The sequence below is a fragment of the Pituophis catenifer genome, unplaced genomic scaffold, assembly GCF_029215685.1.
Source record: "Pituophis catenifer annectens isolate HBS135680 unplaced genomic scaffold, rPitCat1.0.hap2 SCAF_11, whole genome shotgun sequence".
In the NCBI taxonomy this organism is placed as follows: Eukaryota; Metazoa; Chordata; class Lepidosauria; order Squamata; family Colubridae; genus Pituophis; species Pituophis catenifer.
This window is the reverse complement of record NW_027256891.1, coordinates 27,542,393-27,562,349: the sequence shown is the minus strand read 5'-3', so window position 1 is coordinate 27,562,349 and position 19,957 is coordinate 27,542,393. Positions and strand designations below refer to the sequence as shown.

The 19,957-nt window shown below is 50.4% G+C and overlaps 1 protein-coding gene across 2 annotated transcripts in view; it reads left to right on the top strand.

Annotated features, from left to right (window-relative positions):
• Positions 1 to 3,711: 3,711 nt before the first annotated feature.
• PLS3 (plastin 3) overlaps positions 3,712 to 19,957 on the top strand; it is a 35,238-nt gene continuing 18,992 nt past the window's right edge. Inside the window, exon 1 of one of the 2 annotated variants that reach the window (XM_070951695.1) lies at positions 3,712 to 3,738. The gene's annotated coding sequence lies outside the window, so the exon portion shown is untranslated. Of the gene's footprint in view, positions 3,739 to 11,926; positions 12,101 to 19,957 lie in introns of those variants that run through there. The other variant, XM_070951694.1, reaches the window with a different exon arrangement.

Genomic DNA, 19,957 nt, shown 5'->3' with positions numbered 1-19,957 from the left:
TTTGTCTCTTTTCATCACCTTTTAAGTACATTTCTTGAGGCCCCAGGAAGTGGGAAGGGCTGCGACACAAATCAGATGTGGAAGGTGATTCGATACTGTATTATCAGCCTGTGGGAGGCAGAAGTCAGCCTTAATTCAAAGAAAGGGGTCAAAGATCGCCTCATCCTCCTCTCCCCCCACCAACCGCATCAACCCCCTTGCACAGGGAGGAGCAAAGATCAAGGTTTTCCCCGGCCATGAAAAGGCCTTAAAAGTGATCAGCTGATGGCGGCCATTGTTTACCGGACTTGTGATCAGTGGGAGGGCTGGGCTGCAACCGGGAATTTGAAGCTTCTGCTACCATGTGCCAGGGGTGTATTTGTGTGTGTGTGTGTGTGTGTGTGTGTGTGTGTGTGTGTGTGTGTGTGGAGTCCTAGATAAAGTCATAGCTCCTCAAAAAGGAACCCTTGAAGAGTCCCAGTTTGGAGGAAATGAACTTGCAATTAGGCGACTCCAGAAAAAACACAAGCGATATTTTCATTTCTGCTTAAGCCGAGAACTCTTTGCCTCCCTTCCATGTTGAAGAAAGACCATGCACAAACGTGACTTCCAGCTGACTAATATTAGTGTAGGACTTAACTCTTCCACAAATCATCAAGATAAAAATATGTACAGATTGTCTTAAAGTCCAAATACAAAACTCTTTTATTGGTTCCTAACCTCTTTTTAATAATTGATCTTCGTATTTGTCCTCGTTTGTTGAAATTCTCTTCTTCTATCCCCATTTCTAGCAGAGCCGTTTGGGTACTGTTTTATTTCTCCTGATGGGTTGTTTTTGTAGCATTGCTATTTTTTTTTTCTTACTAAAGGTACTTTAAAAAAAAACTGTTTAAAAGCACTTCTAAGAGGGCAGTTGGATTTTTTAAAACCCTTCCACAGCTGTCGCTGCCTCCAGCCCCTCTTCACCCCAGCCTTGATCTCCAGAGGAGGACTTGGAGGGTCCTTGGCTAATATTTTTCCTGGCCACGTTCTTTCTTCTGCTGCTTTGGACTTTTTTCATCCAGCTGGGTACCCGGAGGGCCCCAAGTTCCCCTCCCCAAGCCTGGATTTTCTGTCCCCCCCCAATGGCTGCTGAGCAAGTGGCTCTCAGCCTGCCACCAGCTCTGGCTTGGACAGCTGCCGAGGGACTCATGTGGCGTTAGAAGAGAGGAAACCCCAACATTTGTTTCCAGGAACAAAAGATGTTTGGTTGCATGAAATCTGTTTTTGGCTTGGAATGCTAGGAATTCCGCTGCCTGGTGCACACACACACGCAGCATGCTTTGCACCATCAGGGACACCAGGCTGCCAGTAGAGTGTGATCAAGATGGCAAGTCACAATAATGGGATCAAAGTTCTCCCTGGTTTTTGGGTGTATCAGACTGTGGTAGCTACCACCTTGATGTGTGTTTTTAAATATATATTTTTGATGATGTCCTGTGGATACCCCTGCATGACTGCAGAAGGCTAGAGCTCCAACTTCCTTGGGTGATCTCAGTCCCCGCAGCTTCTGGACCAGTTGAGCAGGTGCACTTCCACCAATCGTGGCTTATGGAATGATGGCCTTTTGAGCCCCCCCGTGGTTTATGGGATGTCTAGACCAGAAGTGAAAGGCAACGGGCCCCTCCCACAGGAGAGAGAAGAGGCCCCCAAGGATAAAGAGGAGCATCTTTAGGAAAAACAATGGTTCAAGCAGTCCCTGCTTCAAATTAAGCAAGCCCACCGAACTTCAGAGAAGGCTAATGGGTGAGAAGGAAATGCTGGATGTGTTTAAGGGGCACCTGGGAATCTCCAGGTCTGCTGGATCTGCAGCTCGCCGAAGCTACGCAAGGGACCCACTGGATTTTCTGAATTCAGATCGGGCTGCTTGTGGTTCCACATGAGGAACTATCAGAGAGGTTTTGAAGGACTATCAGAATGGTTTGGGGGGCATTTTTAGCCTGGGCCGTCTGCTTGATTTAACCCTTTTAGCTGTTTTTACGTTTCCTCTAGTTTTCTGCACCAGGCAGCGTCCACTGGTGTCAGTGGCCAACACTTTTAAATAAATAAAGGAGATATTTGCTTTGGTTTGTTTTCGTGAGAGCAGATTCAACCGACGGCCCCTGTGTTTTGCATGCACAGAAAGTTTATTTTAGAGTCACTTAGGTTTGCAGGTAGACAGGAAGTCCCACTTGAGCAGAAAATAACATTGGCCCCGAGGTTGGGTTGACCGAAGGGAAGCTACAAACGGTGAACAAATCCTCCAATTCTGCAGAGCCCACTTCAGCCAGCTCTTCCTTCGGAAAAGCAGCTGACAATCCTGGCCAAGCAGGCCGGGATTGTTTGCTCCACAGCTCTGCACATCCTGGGCGGAGACCAGGCGCTGACAGACAGAGAGTCCCGTGACAGTCTTGCCAGGCTCTGGCACTCGTGGCGAAGTCACGCAAAATCAGCATGCAAAATCCAGCATTCTTCACCTGGCTACAAAACCCGACATTTCCAATACTTTACAACATTTCTAGCTTTAAGTAAAGTTATCCTGCTTGGGGATGTCTACCCAGGATGTTCCTCACTAAACTTTTCAACAGATATTTTTTATCCTACCATGTTTCCCCGAAAATAAGACCCTGTCTTATATTTTTTGGAACCCTGAAATAAGCGCTTGGCCTTATTGCCATGCACTCAAAAGGCCGATTGGGCTTATTATCAGGGGATGTCGGGGGAAACAGAGTATGTACAAGCAACCCAAGATGGTGAATGTATCTAATCCTCCTCCCTCCTCCTGTTTTATCCACAACAACAATCCTGTGAGGTGGGTTGGGCTGAGAGAGAGGGACTGGCCCCCGTTGATTTTTCATACTCTCTCATTTGTAACCTAATTTAGGAACCATTATTCCTAAAGCATAATTCATTTTTAGGGTCTTTGAATGCTTGACTTGACCAAAATAAGGCAGCTCAGCTTGGTAATGTTAGGTTCCAGTGGTTATTTCTGGCTTGGGGAGGTTTAAAACTTGCTTCTTATTTTTACAGAGAGAGAGAGAGAGAGAGAGAGAGCGCAGGGGTCAGAGGGGCTTCCAAGCAGCCCCGGCCCTTCCTAGCAGGGGGAGGTCAGTGCTGGAGGGGGAAGAAGACCCCCACCCTCTCCTAGCACCCTCTGGGCCAACTGGGGGGGGGGCGGAACCTGCCAGCATTGCGGACAGCCCTGGCATCGGTGTCTCTCAACCAGCGGGTTGGACTAGAAGACCTCCAAGGTCCCTTCCAACTCTGTTATTCTATTCTATTCTATTCTATTCTATTCTATTCTATTCTATTCTATTCTATTCTATTCTATTCTATCGGCAGAGGGAGGGAGGGAGGCGTCCGGGATGAGCCGAGATCGCCCCCAGAGACCCCAAAGCGCCCCCGCTCGGCTGGGTCGAGAGCCCCCAGTTGGGTAGTCACGTCCCCCAGCCAGGCCCCTCGGGTTACCCCCTCCACTCCCTCCCCCCCCGCCCCGACGCTCCCGCGGCAGAGCAGCCCAGCCGGCGCAGCAGCCCCCACCCCCAGAAGCATCGGGGGGGGGGATTTACTCCCTCGCCCAACGCCCGCCCCCGGCCTTGACGGGCGGCGGCTGGGCCAATGGCACGGGGCGGGCGGGGCGGGGCGGGGGTCGAGGGCGGGGCGGCGCGCGGTGCCAGCCGGAGCGGAGAGCCGCGGCGAGCGAGCAGCGGGCGAGCAGCCGGAGGGCGGAGCGGCCGAGCCGTGAGTGGTGCAGCGGCGGGGCGAGTGGCGGCTGCGGGCGGGGGGCCCCGGGAGGGAGACAGCTCCTGGGGAGCCTCCAGTTGGAGGGGCAGTCTACCTCGGCCGCCAAAGCCCCCTCCGAGGCAGAGCCCCAGCAGATCCCCGGGGAAACGGCGCACGGACTGCGGGTGGGGGGGGGGAGGCGGGGAGCCTCTTCCCGGGCATCTCTGGGGCTCCTCCTCGGTCCCGGCCTGTGTCGGGAGTCGCCGGGTCGCCCGATCCTCCCCGCGGGGGCCGGGGGAAACTCGGGTGGGCAGTTCGGAAGTTTCCAGCGGGGCTGCCGGTTCCTCGCGAAAGCGCGAAGTGGGTCTTGGGGGCTGTTTGTGTGGGGCTGATGGGGGACTTGGCGTCCCGTGGCCGGCCGGGGCCTTTTCACCCGCTAAGCGGGGCTGGGGGGGTCTGCAGGCACCGGGCTCCCCCTTTGAATGAGGCCTCTGCACGTGGGTTCCCCCGGCCCCACCCGGCGCTGAGCACGCTGGTGTCTCCTGGCTCGTGGCCACGCGTGATGGCTCAGTCCGGGGCTCTGGAATCCGGCTTGCCCATCAGGGCAAAGGGAGCAGGAGAAAACTCGGTTGGCCTCCCCCCCAAAAAACCCAGTAATCGAAGGAGTCGCCCCCAGACCCGTCTTGACTGCTTGGCAAAGGATGCCCCAAATTCTGCCCCTCTGGTTTCCAGGGCGCCCGTCCTCCAGTTGATAAAGGGAAGCAAAACGAATCTTCCTGCCCGTAAAGGGTGCCTTCTCTCTCTCTTTCTCTCTCTCTCTGCTGCACCCCAACAGCTGGGCTCCCCAAGGCTCCTGCCAGGGCCTCCCCCTGTTCAGCCTTGCCTGCTGGCATCATCGCATTCAGGGCTGGGGTGAGCCTCGCCCCTGGAACAAAAGCCTGGCTCCCTGAGAGGTTTGCCTCCGCCCAGAATTGACTTCCGTCCCCGGGCAAAACTCCCCCCCCATCACCCCAAAGAGCTTCAGTAGTGGCAAAACTCAAGGAAGCCGAAGCACCCCTCAGAAGTTGGAGGCTCTTGGGTGAGATTTCTGCAGCACTCCCTGGATCTGGGTGTGTCCACGGAGCTCTCGCTTGGGGGGGGGGGGGGTGGAGGGAGGAGGTGGGCCGGTTGCCATTCTTGTGGCTCTGATGCGGACTTTTTCAGCCTAGATAACTGTGGACTTCAACTCCCAGAATTCCCCAGCCAGCTGTGGGGTATCCTCAGCTAGCTAGCTGGGAAATTTGGGGAATTGAAGTCCAGGTGTTTTACAGTTGCTGAGGTTGAGAATCACTGCTCTGATGAATCCCCTCCTTTTCTTTTCTTTTCTTTTCTTTTCTTTTCTTTTCTTTTCTTTTCTTTTCTTTTCTTTTCTTTTCTTTTTTTTTGATGCCAGAAGCCCTAATTCTGGTTCAAGGGTCAGGGCTGAACCCCTGCTGGCTTTGGGGAGGGGGAGACATCCCCTCCGGCCTCCAGGGCGTCTTCTTCAATGGGTTGATTCAAGGCTGATCTGGAAGTTCCCCAGGTCAAGCTCTCCCATAGACCTACCATTCAGCCTGGCCAGATAAGAGTGTCATTCTCCTCCAGAAGAGGGGGAAGGGCTGCTGGGGGGCAGCAGAGGGGGGAGCACTGGGGGGAAATTCAGGCACCCCAGACACAATGAATGTGCCAAGAAGCAGGAGAAGGCAGCCCTGAGCATTTGGGTCAAATGCCGGCAATTCTGCGCATGAGGTTTCTCCGGTAGCTCCTTTCATTTTCTTTTATTTACGATTCCAATTTATATAACTGCCCGTCTTACATTTATGACTCTGGGCAGCTTACAAGCCATTTCTCTTCTCTCTTTTTGGCTCCGTGCCTGCTTAAACTTCTCCTGTCAAATCTCAGAAGTTGCAGAGTTTCAGAAGTGAGCTCCAGCCTCAGAGCCAAAGCATCCAAGGAGAGGAGGGAGTTAGGACCACTTGGGCTCCCGAGACACAGCTGCAGCCGAGCTGCATCCTGCCTCCAAAATTAAAGCCAAATCTTCTCCTTTAGTCGAGAGAAAAATTCGACCTCAGAAAATTGATTTCTGGATTTACTCTCCCCTTAAGATGCTCCCCCTTCCTAAAAATATTATCGGTAACTCCCGAAGGAAGCGGGGCTGAGGGGGCCTGGGAGACTACGGTTAATATATTGCATAATCCCTGTGGAATGTGAGGGTATTGCCCCAAACAGTGCTTCCTGTTTTTATTCTTTTCTCTGGATGAAAAAAAAGCTACTCAGTACAAGGGACGCCTCTGAATTTACCTTCAGCGGGGAGAGCTAGGCATGAGAAACGAAGCACAGGGCATTTTTTAAAAAGGGATTTTGACGGCTGTTTTTTTTTTTTTTTTATCAAATAACTGTGGGAGTCACCATACAGCTCCCCCTGCTCTCCACATGGCTCCCTCCCGATGGACTAGACTACAAGGACAATCCTGCCAACTGGTTGGGGATGATGGGTGCTTAGCCTGACAACCCTGGGAGGCTGGGAAAGCTGGCCAGGGAAAGAGAAAGAATTGGAAGGCACACACCTTCCAAAGGCAGAGGATTCTGGCAGCCCCAAGGCAGGCTAACCACTTTCATTAAAAGGAGCTTTCGTAAAACCTCTGCCTTTTAATAAAATTAGCCTGCCACGGGGCTGCCAGTCCTCATGAACCTTGGCTAGCTTCAGCTCTCCTCCTGCAGACCTCGTTTGGGGGGAGGGGAGACTTGGGGAACAGAGTAAACCCACTGAATGTTAGAACTTTGGGGTGAAGTCCAAAGGGGAAGGCTGGCACCGAAACAAACTTTGGGTTGTGCTGGAGGGGCGGTCAGTCATCTTCCAGTAATGGATTTTACCTGCAAACACGCCTGGCAAAGTTACCCTCGGTGGATGAAGAGTTTGGGAGGGACCAACATTGCTGCCAAGCTGCCCTGTCCGTTTGAGCTGGGGGAGATCCCAGCCCTAGCAGCTTGCACCCCTTGTTTTAGGACTGAATGTGATGTGTGAGCTTAGCTTAGCCAGGTGGTTTATTTTTTTTTAACAGCAACAAAGTTGGAAGGGACCTTGGAGATCATCTAGTCCGGCCCCCTGCTCACGCAGGAAACCTGTACTAGGGATTCGAACCGCCAAACTGGCGACCCTTTCTGATCGACAAAGCTCAGCATCTTAGCCACTTGAGCCACCTAGTCAGGTTTATTCAGCAAACAGTAGCGTGGTTTGATGTGTGATCCCGGGGAGGGTATTTTTGAGAGAGAATCATAGTTGTCACCGCTGTATCTCTGAGAAAGTCAGAGACCTACATTCTGAGTGAGCCTTGTGGCTGAAGTCATTTGCGTAACCGAAAAATGAAGTATGGTAGCCCTGGAAAATCTGCACCCGATTAGAAAAATGTCAGAGTAGGGGTGGGACACATGATTAAAAATGATGCTGTAAATGTTGAATTGCAGTTGGGTTCCATTGCATCTTCTCTGAGGAGACTTTCTGCTGCCCTCTTCTGACGGCAGATTCCAGGGGACTTCCTTGCCATAAGCTGCCCACCTGGTCCTTTCCTTGCTCTTTGAAAACATTGGTCTCCTTCCTCATCAGTTCAGGGTTATTTTTCTGCCCTTCCTCACCTGCTGACCATTTTTTTTAATTCTGCTGGAATTCTGCTGGAAATCAGTCCTATCTATTACTTGTAAGTAAGGCTCTTAAATTCAGTGAGATTTACTTCCAGAAAACTTGTGGAAGATTGTAGATAGCTCAGAGACCAATCTGAGAAATTGCTTACTTTATTATTTGCAGACTGCTGTATTTGTGTTTTTGGAAACACGGTCGTAAAAAATGCTTATTTGCCAGAATTACTTCTGACTTGGTACGTAAAGCTGATGGAAGTGACTTGCTGGGACTTCTTCTGTCTTTGTGATTACTGCAACATTGTCATAGCAAAGATGCTTTATTTTTATGTAGTTCCTCATTCCTTGCTAATGTAAAACAGATGTGGAATATTTGGAGATGTTAGAAACGCAGTTAAGGCTGAATCTGATCTTGCAGATGTTTTAGGAGCCTCTCTGAAAATACCACAGGGTGGGTTATTTTTAGAGTGAGTGGTCTTAGCTATCTTCCATCTCTCACATAATGTATCCCTTACTCATATCCCAGTTATGGCTTAAAATGCTATTGTAGACATGTTTCTGCTCATTCGCCGGCCATCTGTATAATGTTCTTGTAAGGGCTAATCAAGATGGCACAACAACATGGATTTATTTTTGATTTCTCTTGGGAGGTGAGACATTACAAAAACCACAAGTTGGGGAAAAGGCAAGGGAAAACCCCAAAGTAAGCCAGATACTTCACCCAGGAAGTCCACCTAGCTGGCTGGGGAATTCTGGGAGTTGAAATTCATAAGTCTTAAAGTTACCAAGTTTGGACACCCCTGATTTAAATTGTCTCCTTTTGCAATTTTACAGAAATACTCACTCTTGGTTTGATTTCTTTCCTTCTTTCCATCCATCCCTCCCTCCCTCCCTCCCTCCATCCATCCATCCATCCATTGCTTGGTTGGCAAAATCTGCATTTTCCTAGTTTTCTCTGAAACAATTCCTCAATCCACAATGCTTAGGGCATTCTTCTTAGCCAAGAAGAAAACTTCCTCCCCCACCCTCCCGCCTCTAGTTGTGATGGGAATTGTAGTCCAGCCAATCTGGGGAGGGGCCGGTTTCAGCAGATGATAAAACGGCAGATTTCTGCCAGATGCTACATTTGCCAGCCAGCAGCCGCAAAAAACTCCACTTCCTTTGCTGTTGTTAATGCAACAACGTTCACCTCAAACATGTTTTTGCAACTCACTTTAATTCTCCCTCCAGTACAGACATTCTGGATTTCCTGTTATCTTTGACATTTCGCCTACTGGATATTAGGGTATATCTACTTCGACTATGGGAAGTCAGCAGGACACCAACAATGGATCATCTTCGTTTTTCCTTGCCTCCAGTGGCAGTTGTGATGGAGGGTGTAGAAAGTGTGTTTGTAATACAATTTAGTTGGTGCTTTGACTGTGCACCGAATTTGCTTTGCAAGGGCTGAAGAGTTCCTGACAAAGGAGGCAAGGGAGGTTTCTCTCAACCTCTCTTCCTGTCCTCTTGGCAGGGCAAGTCTGCCAGAGCTGATGGCTACAGCAGCTGGCAGATCAGAGAGGGGGGAGTTGGGGGGGGCAGGATATGAACATTGTAGTCAGCTGACCCAGCCACAGACGATGCAAACGATGGGAGAAAGTGCCCTCCAATTATGCAAACGCCGTCCAGCTCTCTTATGGATGGGCATGTTTGCTTTTTAAAAAAATTTTTTTGGGGGGCTCTGTGCTAATCATAAACTCTGAACCTTCTTTCTGAAATTGCAGGAGTTGAATTGTTCGAAACCGACACTCTTCTCAAAATTATACGTTTTAGGCAAGGCGTGATCCTAGCCTCGCTAAATTTGGAAAGTGGTTATCACTCTGAATGGGCAACCTGCAGGTATAACCCAGTGATAAGGGCTGCATTTTGCAAGAAAAAAACTTGCTCAGGAGATTGCAGCCAATATGGACGTGCCTGCGCATATTGTTCTCCCTGGGTGGAAATACAAATGAAACAAAGTCCTTCTTCAATATGCTCGCTTGCTTTCTTCTTTTCAATGGAGTGTGATTTGAAACCAGAGGCTTGGTGGAATTTATTTTCAAGAGCTTTGCACTGCATCTGTCCAAACACTCTCTCCTCCAAGCAGCCTTGTGGGACAATATTAGCAACCCACAGCAGTTGTCGAGACAGGTTCTTTTTAAGTCCTCAACCCCACAGGATTGGAGAGATGCCCCGAAGACCCCACACCCCTCACGACAAGTGTTCACACAAAGCAAAAGTCTCTCTCTCTTCCCTCCAACAAATGTTGCCAACAGCTGCTGGGGACACACTTGTGTGCAAAAGAGAACAGCCACATGGCTCTCGGTTGCACTGCAGACTCTTCCAAGTCTAATGTGCTAACTCAAAACATACACATTTCAGAAACATAAATATTTTATTTTGTTTGTTAGATTTCTATACTGCCCTTCTTATCTAAATGACTCTGGGTGGGTTTACATCATCATAGAATATAGAACAGAATAGAATTCTTTATTGACCAAGTGTGATTGGACACACAAGGAATTTGTCTTGGTGCATCTGCTCTCAGTGTACATAAAAGAAAAGATACGTTCATCAAGAATCATAAGGTACAACACTTAATGATAGTCATAGGGAACAAATAAGCAATCAAATCATATTAGGAAACAGCCAATATAAATCGTAATGTTACCAGCAACAAGGATACAGTCATACAGTCATAAGTCGGAGGAGATGGGTGATGGGAACGATGAGAAGATTAATAGTAGTGCAGACTTAGTGAATAGTTTGACAGTATTGAGAGAATTATTTGTTTAGCAGAGTGATGGCATTTGGGAAAAAACTGTTCTTGTGTCTAGTTGTTCTGGTGTGCAGTGCTCTATAGTGTCGTTTTGAGGGTAGGAGTTGAAACAGTTTATCATCATCATAGAATCAAATAAATACATGAATAGGAGTGTAGATGACAAACAGAATCCATACCTTAAAAATGACAAGTTAACAACCAAAATCAAGAGTTACCAATTTAAAAAGCAAAAAAAGTATCCAAAAAGGAAATGTTGCTTCTATATAGGAAGCAAAATGGATATATTTTTTTCTATCCACAAAGTAGCACTTTTATTTTTCCTCCTTGTCCTTACATCAAAGTTTCACTTTGCTACTTTTTATTCATTCTTCCTTTCCTTTCCTCTCAAAACAAACCTGTTCCAGTCCTGTGCTTAAGAGGAGAAAAATCCGGGGGCTGTGAAGCTTGGACGAGTGAAGTGTGCATGGCTGCCTTTGGGGTTAACAACAACCGCCAAGTTCCTAGATCCGGCTGCTTTCAAGAGAGACCTATTTCAAGGGCCCCAAAAGAATCCCGAGCAGCCATGGTGGGCCTGCAAGGCAGCTGCTCTGCCCTAGCAGATGTTTTGTGGGTCTCACTTTATTGCACCAGGGCTGAGTGATTCCCACAGGCCTCTGTGGGCAGCCACAGGGGACGCGTTCCTGAGAACCGTAGTGCTCTTTGGGAAGAGCCAGCTTCCCCACTTCAGGCACCTGGTTCGGAGGAGGCTTTTCTCCCCTGCGAGAGCCTTGGCCGCTACCTTTAATGGCTTGGCCAGAAACTCATTTTGTTGTGAAGTCCAGACATGACCTCCACCTTTGATCTGGCTTCCTGCTTGCATTCCTTTCTTGAAATGCACAAATGCTGAGCTCATTCTGGGAAGTGACTCTTCAGGCAGCTGAAAAACTCCTCAAGAGGCCACTGAGTGCCGCAGGGGCCCAGAATCCCGTTCAGGGTTGGGCCTCCCTAGAGCCTTGGTCCCCTGGGGTTTCCCAGACAGGTTGAACTGCTCCCCCATAAAGCTTCAGTCAAAACACCGAGGTGCAGCCTGGCATCTCTGGTTGCTTCCCTAAAACGCTTGACGCTTCGCAAAATAAGTAGAGATAGCATCTTATAGGCAAGCCAGATTAAAAGATGATTTCCCCGAGAAGCAAATAGGAAGGATTATTGGTTTTTATACTGGTGAATCTAGAGCTGACTGATCCAGAAGGACATCAGATGCAACGGCTGGTCTGTCTGGGTCAGGCACACATGGCATTTAACCCTCTTTCTGTGGACGGTGATGCTTTTCTGAAGAGGGGGTCATTTCCCTCCCCTTCCAGCTCCGAATGCGGAATCCGCAGGTGCCCCCGTCCATTTGGCTCGCTTGGTCTGGGAAGGGATTTTAACAGAACCGAACAGGAACTGTTGCCCTCTTTGCATTTCAAACCTTCTGTACCTGTACATGAGCACAGCTTCTGTTGGAAGGAGGCCCATTTTTTGGCTCTGCTTTGAAAGGGGGCGTGTATTAGACTAGCAACTTAGGGTGGGGCAGCCCCCAAACACCCCCGGCCAGTTCAGACCTCTCCCAAGTGGAAACTAGCCAAATGGACTTCTTATTGTTGTCCTGGATGTGTTCTTGTATTTTTAAAAATCCCAAAGCTGTGAGGTCATTTCCTCTAAATACCCACGAGGTGGATCTATAAATAAAGGTCGCCAGGCTCCAGCCTTTGGGGAACATAATGGTTATTTTGGCCTTGCTGGAGCCTGAGACACACCCAGGTGGGGGTTGTAGGAAAAAGGGAGATCTTTACATCTCATTTCCATACGGGCAGAGAATTTGGAACAGGGCAGACTTAAAAGGCCCCAGGAGAAGGCAACCCTCTTCCAGGTCAAGGAACCCACACGGAACCCCATTTCAGGAGGATCCAGGTAAACGCAGTCTCTGTGAATATCACCTGGTGGTCTCCGCTTTTGTCACACTGAGTCTTTGCTTTTGGGCAGAGTGGCTGAATGAGGAATAAACGGAAGGAGGCCACATCTGTAGGGTGACCAGCAGCCTCTTTCCTGCAGCCGCCAGCAGATATATCTGGGAAGTTTCTCCCAGGGTGAAGTCCGTAGCATTCAGCACTGGGAGCCTGGAAGGCTATGGAAGCAAAGGGGTTCCCTTGCCAAGGGGGTCTGGCGGGTGGGGGAATTCATCTTACAAGCCAATAACACTCAAAGAGAAATGCTTTCTGGTAGCCTCCTGGGGGAAACAGATGTTTTGTTTTGGAAAAGTCTGGAGCGATTTTCCCTGCTTGGGATGGGAAGTGGTTAGAGATCGTCTGGAGTTTTTGAGGTTTATCCCAGTTGGGAGAATTCTTGGGTAGCCATCGGTAGCTGGTGCATCGTGGTGAGGTTTATCCATGGCTCTTGAAATACATCATATTCTCCTTAGGAAAACCAGTGCTATTGCTGTAGAGAAAATTCAGAGTGCACGGCTCTAAGAAAGAAGGCCAGCTTCATTAGACAAAAAACCCGAGAAGGCTGCATTTTGGTCTCCTTTCTAGGAATCCCAAGTGAGACGGGAATCTGGGCTGCCCCACTTGAGTCTGAAGGTAAAATACCCTGAGGATGAAAGACTCACCTTCCCTGGTTGCGAGCATAGGAGGCGAGAGAGGCAAATTCCATCCGCCTGAAGTGATTTGTTTTCCTTTCGGAAAAGGGCTTTACTCCCTCGTTTCATCTTGTTTCGTCTCAGCCTGACGTCGTCAGAGCTCTGTTTTCCTGTGCCTGGATTCCAATGCTGTGGTGGATTAGTCTAGACTGGGATGGGGGGTGGGGGGGCAATTGTGGTGACTTAACAACAGTGGTGAAATGTAAAATTTGTTACTACCGGTTCTGTGGGCATGGCTTGGTGGGGGGTAATTGAGTGGGTGGGCGTGGCCAACTTTTTTTTTTTTTACACTTTTAAAAGCATTTTTTCTTTTGGCTGAAGAGGTTGTAAAAAAATGCCTTTAAAAGGCTCTAACGATCCCAGCTGAGCCGTGCAATCATCAGAGGCTTTTTTTTTTGTTTTAAAAGCATTTTTTCTACAACCTCTTCGGCCGTAGAGGTTTTAGAAAAAATGCTTTTAAAAGTTTTTTTTTAAAGCCTCTGATGATCGCAGGGCTCAGCTGGGCATGCGGGGGGGAGGGGGGGCAAGGATTTTTGCTACCGGTTCTCTGAACCACCCACCGCCATTGCTACCAGATTGGGTGATCTGGTCCGAACTGGGAGCATTTCGCCCCTGCTTACTGTAACAACCTGTGGACTTCAGCTCCCAGGATTCCTGAGCCACCATCACAAAACACAAGGATAACGATGACAAAGAGGCACACGAGGGTCAACGAGGAGACAAGAAAGAAGGCAGAAAAAGCACCCTAACCCAAAACGGAAAGATTTTCAGAGCTGCTTTTACCGATTCTGAGCACTTCAGAATTGTAGGGCTGAAAGCATCACCTGAACACAATGGAGACCCACGTCTGGCCTGGAGCCTATAATAACTGGCTTCGACCCATTCATTTCCTGATGCTGCCAAGCTCCGCCAAGCGAGAGGCGAGGTTTAAATTTAGCTCTGAGTCACTGGCATGACTCCTCTGCCTCCGAATGGCCGGCAGGTCTGGGAACGCAGCCACAAAGATGGGAAGCAGTGTCTTCAACAGCCCACAGTTGGAGAAGGCTTGGAGGCTTTGCCCCCACGGATGGAAGGAGAAGAGATGGAGACATGATATACCAGATCCTCAAGGGTGGAGTTTGATGCCAATGGAGGTCACAGTAGCCTTGTGGTTCCTTGGTGTCCCATCATCCGAAGGTGGGAATTGCGTGCGTTTCATGTGGAAGCCCAACCACAACACTGCTTCAACATGAAATGTGCTCTCATGTGCTAAAAACAGCAGCCTGGCCCTGCCTCCCTCAGCAGCATTGACCCTAGTTGGATGCCTCCCCATAAAGTCAAAGCTGCTTCCAAGCCACCCAAAAGGCTGCTCATCTCGGTCTTGGATGATTAAACATCAAAAGCTCTCAATGATTTGGGGGATGTGCTCCTAAACAAAGACACACTGAGAATGCAGGATTCCTTCCCTTGTGACTTCCTGATCAGGGGTGAAATCTACTTACCTTTCTTACCGGTTCGGAAGCAAGCGTGCGTCACATGTGCACACACACCTTCTGCGCACGCGCAAAACCTTTTGTGCATGCACAGAAGGTACAAAACAGCACTTCCTGGTTAAAACCAGGAAATAATGACACCCGGGCAGCAATTGCTACCAGATCACCGAACCACAGGGAAAAATCACTACCGGATTGGATGATCCGGTCAGATCAGGAGCATTTCACCCCTGTTCCTGATGCTTAGGAAGAAATCCATTTATTTTGGTAGAATGAGGGTGGTAAAGTCAGCTACTTTTCATCCTTGATGATGAATTAGTTTAAAGCTTTTTTTTTTTTTTTTTTTTGGCTTCCTTTGGGCTTCTTCTTTTATTCCAACTCCACTCTCTTCATTCTCATTGCTTTTTGGAGGCTCCCACCCTGTTTGCTGCCCAGGAGATCTTGGGAATAAGGCCTCTTTTGCTCCCTGCAGGCTTCAGAAGAGGATTCGGGACTCCTTTCTGCCCTGGTCAAAATTTGCAGTATTTCCCACCCAGAGGCAAGAAATCCCCACCATCCTGGTCTCTCTACAAGCTTGGAGAGGTGGAGAAAAACAGGGCTGCTGCTACTGCTGCATGGCCCTCTCCTCCATTCAACAAATCTGCTGTGTCATCCTTTCCGAGAAGAGCAGAGCGCCCTCCCCTCCCCTCCCCCCCCCAGCCTTCCTCCGTAGCTCTTGAGGGAACGGAGTGCAGGAAAGCAAGCAGCTTTTTTCCCTGGCAGAGAGGCCGAGCCTGCCGAGACACGTTCAGGCAGGTGACATGGGAGTGCTAGGAAGCCTCATCCTCTCCTGGTCCAGGGTGCGGCTGGGGAGGTGATGCCAAAGTAGGTCAAGCTGGCATCTTTTTAGGAATCCCGGGGCCATTTTCCTGCCTTCTCATTTTTGCAGGCATTCCTCGCTCAGGGGCAAAGCTGGCTCCCACGGGCTTTTTTTGGCCTTGCTCGGAGGAGAGGTTCCTCCACGGTTGTCCTCCTCCTCTTCCTCCCATCTGGGTTATTCCAGCTTCTGCCTTCGACTTCAGGGCGTGGAGCCGGGCAGCCGATCTTCTTACGGTGCCAAGCGAAAGCTGCTTGCTCCCGATTTCAGCATCACAGAAACCTGAGTCCTTAGCAAGGCCCCGCCAAGTTTCATTGAGGGATCATTTCCCAACGAAAGAGCCGCTTTCCCCACTATTTTCCTGCCTCCCTCTTGACTGAGGACCCATTTTACTTGAGTGCCTCCTTTGCGGCGGCCCAGAATTCAAAACTGAGGATTATCTGCCTATTTGGAAAACTTTGAACTATGAAGGTAGCTCCTCTTTCCCAGGCTAAATCACTCTCGGCAGGGATTTGATTGAAGGAGGAAGAGGAAGTGGTAGTACTAGTGCTAGTAGCAATTCTAAGAGAAGTGGTAGTAACTTCTGACATCAGCAGGATGCAAGAGAAATGGAGTGAATCCTCCCCATTTTTCTTATTCAGGTTGTTACCTCTCTTTCCGCAGAGCTCTTTTCCCCTCCTTTCCCAGGGGTTCAGGGGTCGGCAATCTTAAACACACAAAGAGCCATTTGGACCCGTTTCCCACAGAAAAGAAAACACCGGGAGCCACAAAACCCTTCCCGTGCCTGACTATTTCTTGAGCGGCCACAAAACTAGCATATGTAGTTGAATTAAATGTTCTGTTTTCTTCTGAAACTTTTCTTTTCTTGGATTTATCCATGGTTGGCCTACCGGGGGTTGAAAAGCTCAACAAATCGCGTGCCAACGGGTGTCACACATTGGCGGTTGTGACGCATATTTTGAGCAACAGGGAGCCGCAGCAGAGGGGTGAAAGAGCCACATGCGGCTCCAGAGCTGCAGGTTGCTGACCCCTGCCCTAGTTGAAAGTCAAATAATAATCATTTGGGCATCTATATTCATCAAAGAGTTAAAAGCTCCTGGCTAATGTGTGGCTGGACCACAACCCAGTAGCCCCCCCAAACTCTGGGCTGGATGCAAGTGAGTTTTGCCACACTTGGGAGAACTTCTTACTCCGGTGGTTGCTGATGGCTGATCTGCAAAGGCCAGAAATGGGAGTGATGTGCACATGCCTGATCTCACGTGTGAGAGCGAAGCCTTTAGTCAGCCGATGCTCTCGGTCCTGTGCTGCAGGGTGACAAGGCGAATGCAGCCTTGATAAAAGGAGTGGGGGGTGTCCCTGGGTTAGCTCACCCTGCTTAATGCAAGGATGCGTGGTCTTTTTTATCTATCATGTACATGGAAGGTGGCCTTTAATTTTGTTGTATGAGGTGCAACGACAATAAAGTAAAGCTTGCAAGGAGCAGGACAACCACCTGACTCCCCGAAAGCTAAGCAGGGTCAGCCTTGATGACTGTTTAAAATAGGGGTCCTCAACCCCCAGGCTGCAGCCCACTATTGGGCTGTGAGCCGTTTGTAACCGGGCCGTGGAAGTGGTGGGTGAGCGGCCGGCCGCACACATCCCCACTTGGGAGAGCAGCAGGCACTCCACGCAAATGGAATATGTGCACACTTGCCCACTGTTCCTGTGGAACCATCCCCTCTCCGGCCGGTCTGCAAAGGTTGGGGGACTCTGGTTTAAAAGGAAGCACCCGAGCGGAGTGCCAGGAGAGAAGGGCAGACGGGCAGTTCAGGAAGGCCTCGAAAGAAGGCTGGGATGGGCTCTTTTCATACTGATGGAGACGTCTGGCTGGCAGATTCTCGCTCTCTTCAGGGCCCCTGAAGGAAGCATTAGATGTCTGCCTGCCCTGCCACTCAGGCAGGTAAGAGCGGAGGAAGCGAGGTGAAGGGTTGGGCTGGCATCTGCTTTGGATTCTTTGGGGGGCAGAAAGAGAGGTAGGAAGAGGACGTCTTCCTGGCAGAAGACTGATGTGGCCGGCCATTCACCCCTCACCTGTTTTCCTTCGGAGGACGCTGGCTCTTTCCGCTTGCCAGGAACACAGGTGAGCAAAGAGGCTGCCTTCACCAGGCAAGGAGGCAGCCTGGGGCAGCCAGTGTCCTCCGGTAGCCTTCTCCCTAAGGAATTGACCGGCTCTTTCAGGTGTGCAAGAGGGAGGCGCCAGCTGATGCCAGAGCCATCCTCGGGAGCCTCAGGTGGCTCTGTCCCAGGAGTCCCCCAACCAGACAGCAGTCTGCCAGCAGGCTCCACTGGGGGAGGGGGGAAATAATCAGATCTCCTTGGCAGGGGGGGGGGGGAGAGAGAGAGATGGCACCACTCTCTTGTGCCCAGACTGGCAAGGCTTCCCTCCAGCTGCTTGCTGAGACTTGCTTCTTGTATCACAGGGAGAATTTAACTATTAATGTTCCACTGGCTTCTAAGTGTTGTTGTTATAACCAATGTAACAACCAATATATGGGTTATTATACTGGTTATACTGGTTAGTTGTAATTGGTTATATCAACCAGGTGTCATTATATTGGTTTATGGGGTTTCTTCTACTCTATTCCCCCGCCTCAACGTCTAAACTCTGAGAGAGGAGGAGGGGGGCTTTCCCCACCTCTCCGATTCCGAAAAGTCATCCAGAATAACAGAGTTGAAAAGGGACCTTAGAGGTCTTCTAGTCCAGCGGTCACCAACCTTTCGGAGCTCAGGGACCACTAAATTCATAATTTTAAATCCCGCGGACCACTAATATGAATTTTTTTAAAAAGATAAGTAGTATTTTGTGCAATATAAAAAATGCAAATAATTTTTCTGCGGACCACCAAAATTTTCTCGCGGTTGGTGAGCCCTGTTCTAGCCCAACCCTCTGCTCAGGCAGGAGACCCTGTAAGCATTTCAGGCCAATGGTTGTCCAATCTCTTCCGGTCTCTTGCTGGGGACCAGGAACATTGGATTTAAATTCTGGCAGGTGGAGAGAGGGCCCTGAAGGGCTTTATGTTCAGCCCTGGCACATGGACGGGAGGGAGTCCGGTGGCTGCTCTGCACCCCTTCAGCCCCACAGGTGGCCTTTCGGGTGGGTGGGGGGCGTCAGGTGGAGGGCCTGGAGCCGGAAGGGAGGCCGGACACTCTCCTGGGCTGTGATGTGTGGATGGCTTGGCTCCCAGCTCTGGTCTTTCACACACCTCTCTCTCCCCCCCCCACCCTCGGGCACCTTGGCGAGAATCCACTTTGGGAAGCAGCAGGAGCAGCCGCCGAGTTCTGGGTCAGGGCTAGGAAGGGTCACTTCTCTGGCTGATGGAAGCCCTAAGCGTGGAACTGTCGGGTTTCTCGGAGCCTCTTGAGAAATCTTGAGGTGGGGGCTCCATGCACACACTGTTGGGTTGGCAGGGCCCCCCACTCCTGCCTGGAGCAGAAGAAGAAAATGCTGCTGGATGGAGAAGAAAAGCCCTTTACGTCTGAGGATGCCCACAAATGACACAAATGGGTGGGGGTCGGGGAGAGGCCTGTGGTTTTCCAAGCAGCCCCCCCCCACTGCCCCCTTCTTGCTGCTGTAATTATCTGATGCATTCAGCAGCAGGCAGCAGGACTTTCGGGAAAGCTGACCCTGCTCCCGACAGGCTGGATCTATGATTTGTCTGCGGCAGGCGAGGAGAAGGCAGTCAGCAGGGGTGTGTGTGTGTGTGTGTGTGTGTGTGTGTGTGTGTGTGTGTGTGTGCCCCTGCGCAAGTGTTCAAGTTTTGCTGTGTAATGCACGATTCCAGCCCAAGAGGGCCGACAGCAGCAGCCTCCTCTCATTTGCTGGCAGGAAATGTTTTGACTTGCTTGCCTGGAATTACGGCTGTAAAGAATGCTGGGCTTCCAGATCTAACGTTCGTTCGGGGCGTGGGAGAAGGCCCCATCTCGGGCCTGGGCTGGGCTGGGCTGAGAAGAGCTGCTCCCTCAGGGGTCCCACCGGGAGAGGTAAGGGGGCTCTGAGCCTGGCTCCACTCTGCTGCAGTGCAGGTGGGGGGTTTGTGTGAGGGACGTGGGAGATTCGGCTTGTCAACCTTCCTTCTGTACACTTAACTTTTCTTCTGTCTTCCTCCGCCTTCCTCTCCGTCTCGGGTTTCCTGCCAGTCTGTCTGATGGGAGGATGGAGGAAATGAACGCTGAATGACACACACAAAGAAGAGAGAGGTCCTTTTGGATGTTTGTGTATTCTCTGGGTCCAGCAGAGCTGCTCCCTTCCGCTGTGCATGGGGAGACTTTGGGGGTTCACCAGCTAAGAGCGCCGGTTCTGATTTGCTTCCCGTTGAGAGCCTTGGGAAGGGGGCCCGTTTGCTGACTCGCACTGGGGCGGAGCAGCTGGGAACAGTCATGTAGCACATCTGGAGAAAGTCTAAGATGGAAGTGCGAGTCAGCGTACCGGGTAAGGAAAAACATCTGGCCGGTGCTTTTCTTGTGAGAGGCTGCAGCAGCTGCTGGGAGGCTGCTCTGCTGGAAATCCTGGGGGATCAAAGAGATCCAGAGAGGCCTGAACTTTGGAAGGTCCCAGAGAGCCCCGGGAATCCTGACCTGGAGGTGGCGGAGGCGCCATGCTTGCCTAACTGGCGGAGTTGATCCTGTGCTGGCATGACTGGCGGTTTGTAGACAGAGGTGTGCCGTTGTTTTCAGCAGGAATTCAGTGTGGGCCGTGATGTAATGCCAAACGGAAAGAGCACCTTGTGTCTCTCCTCCTGAAACTGGTAACCGGATGCCCAGCA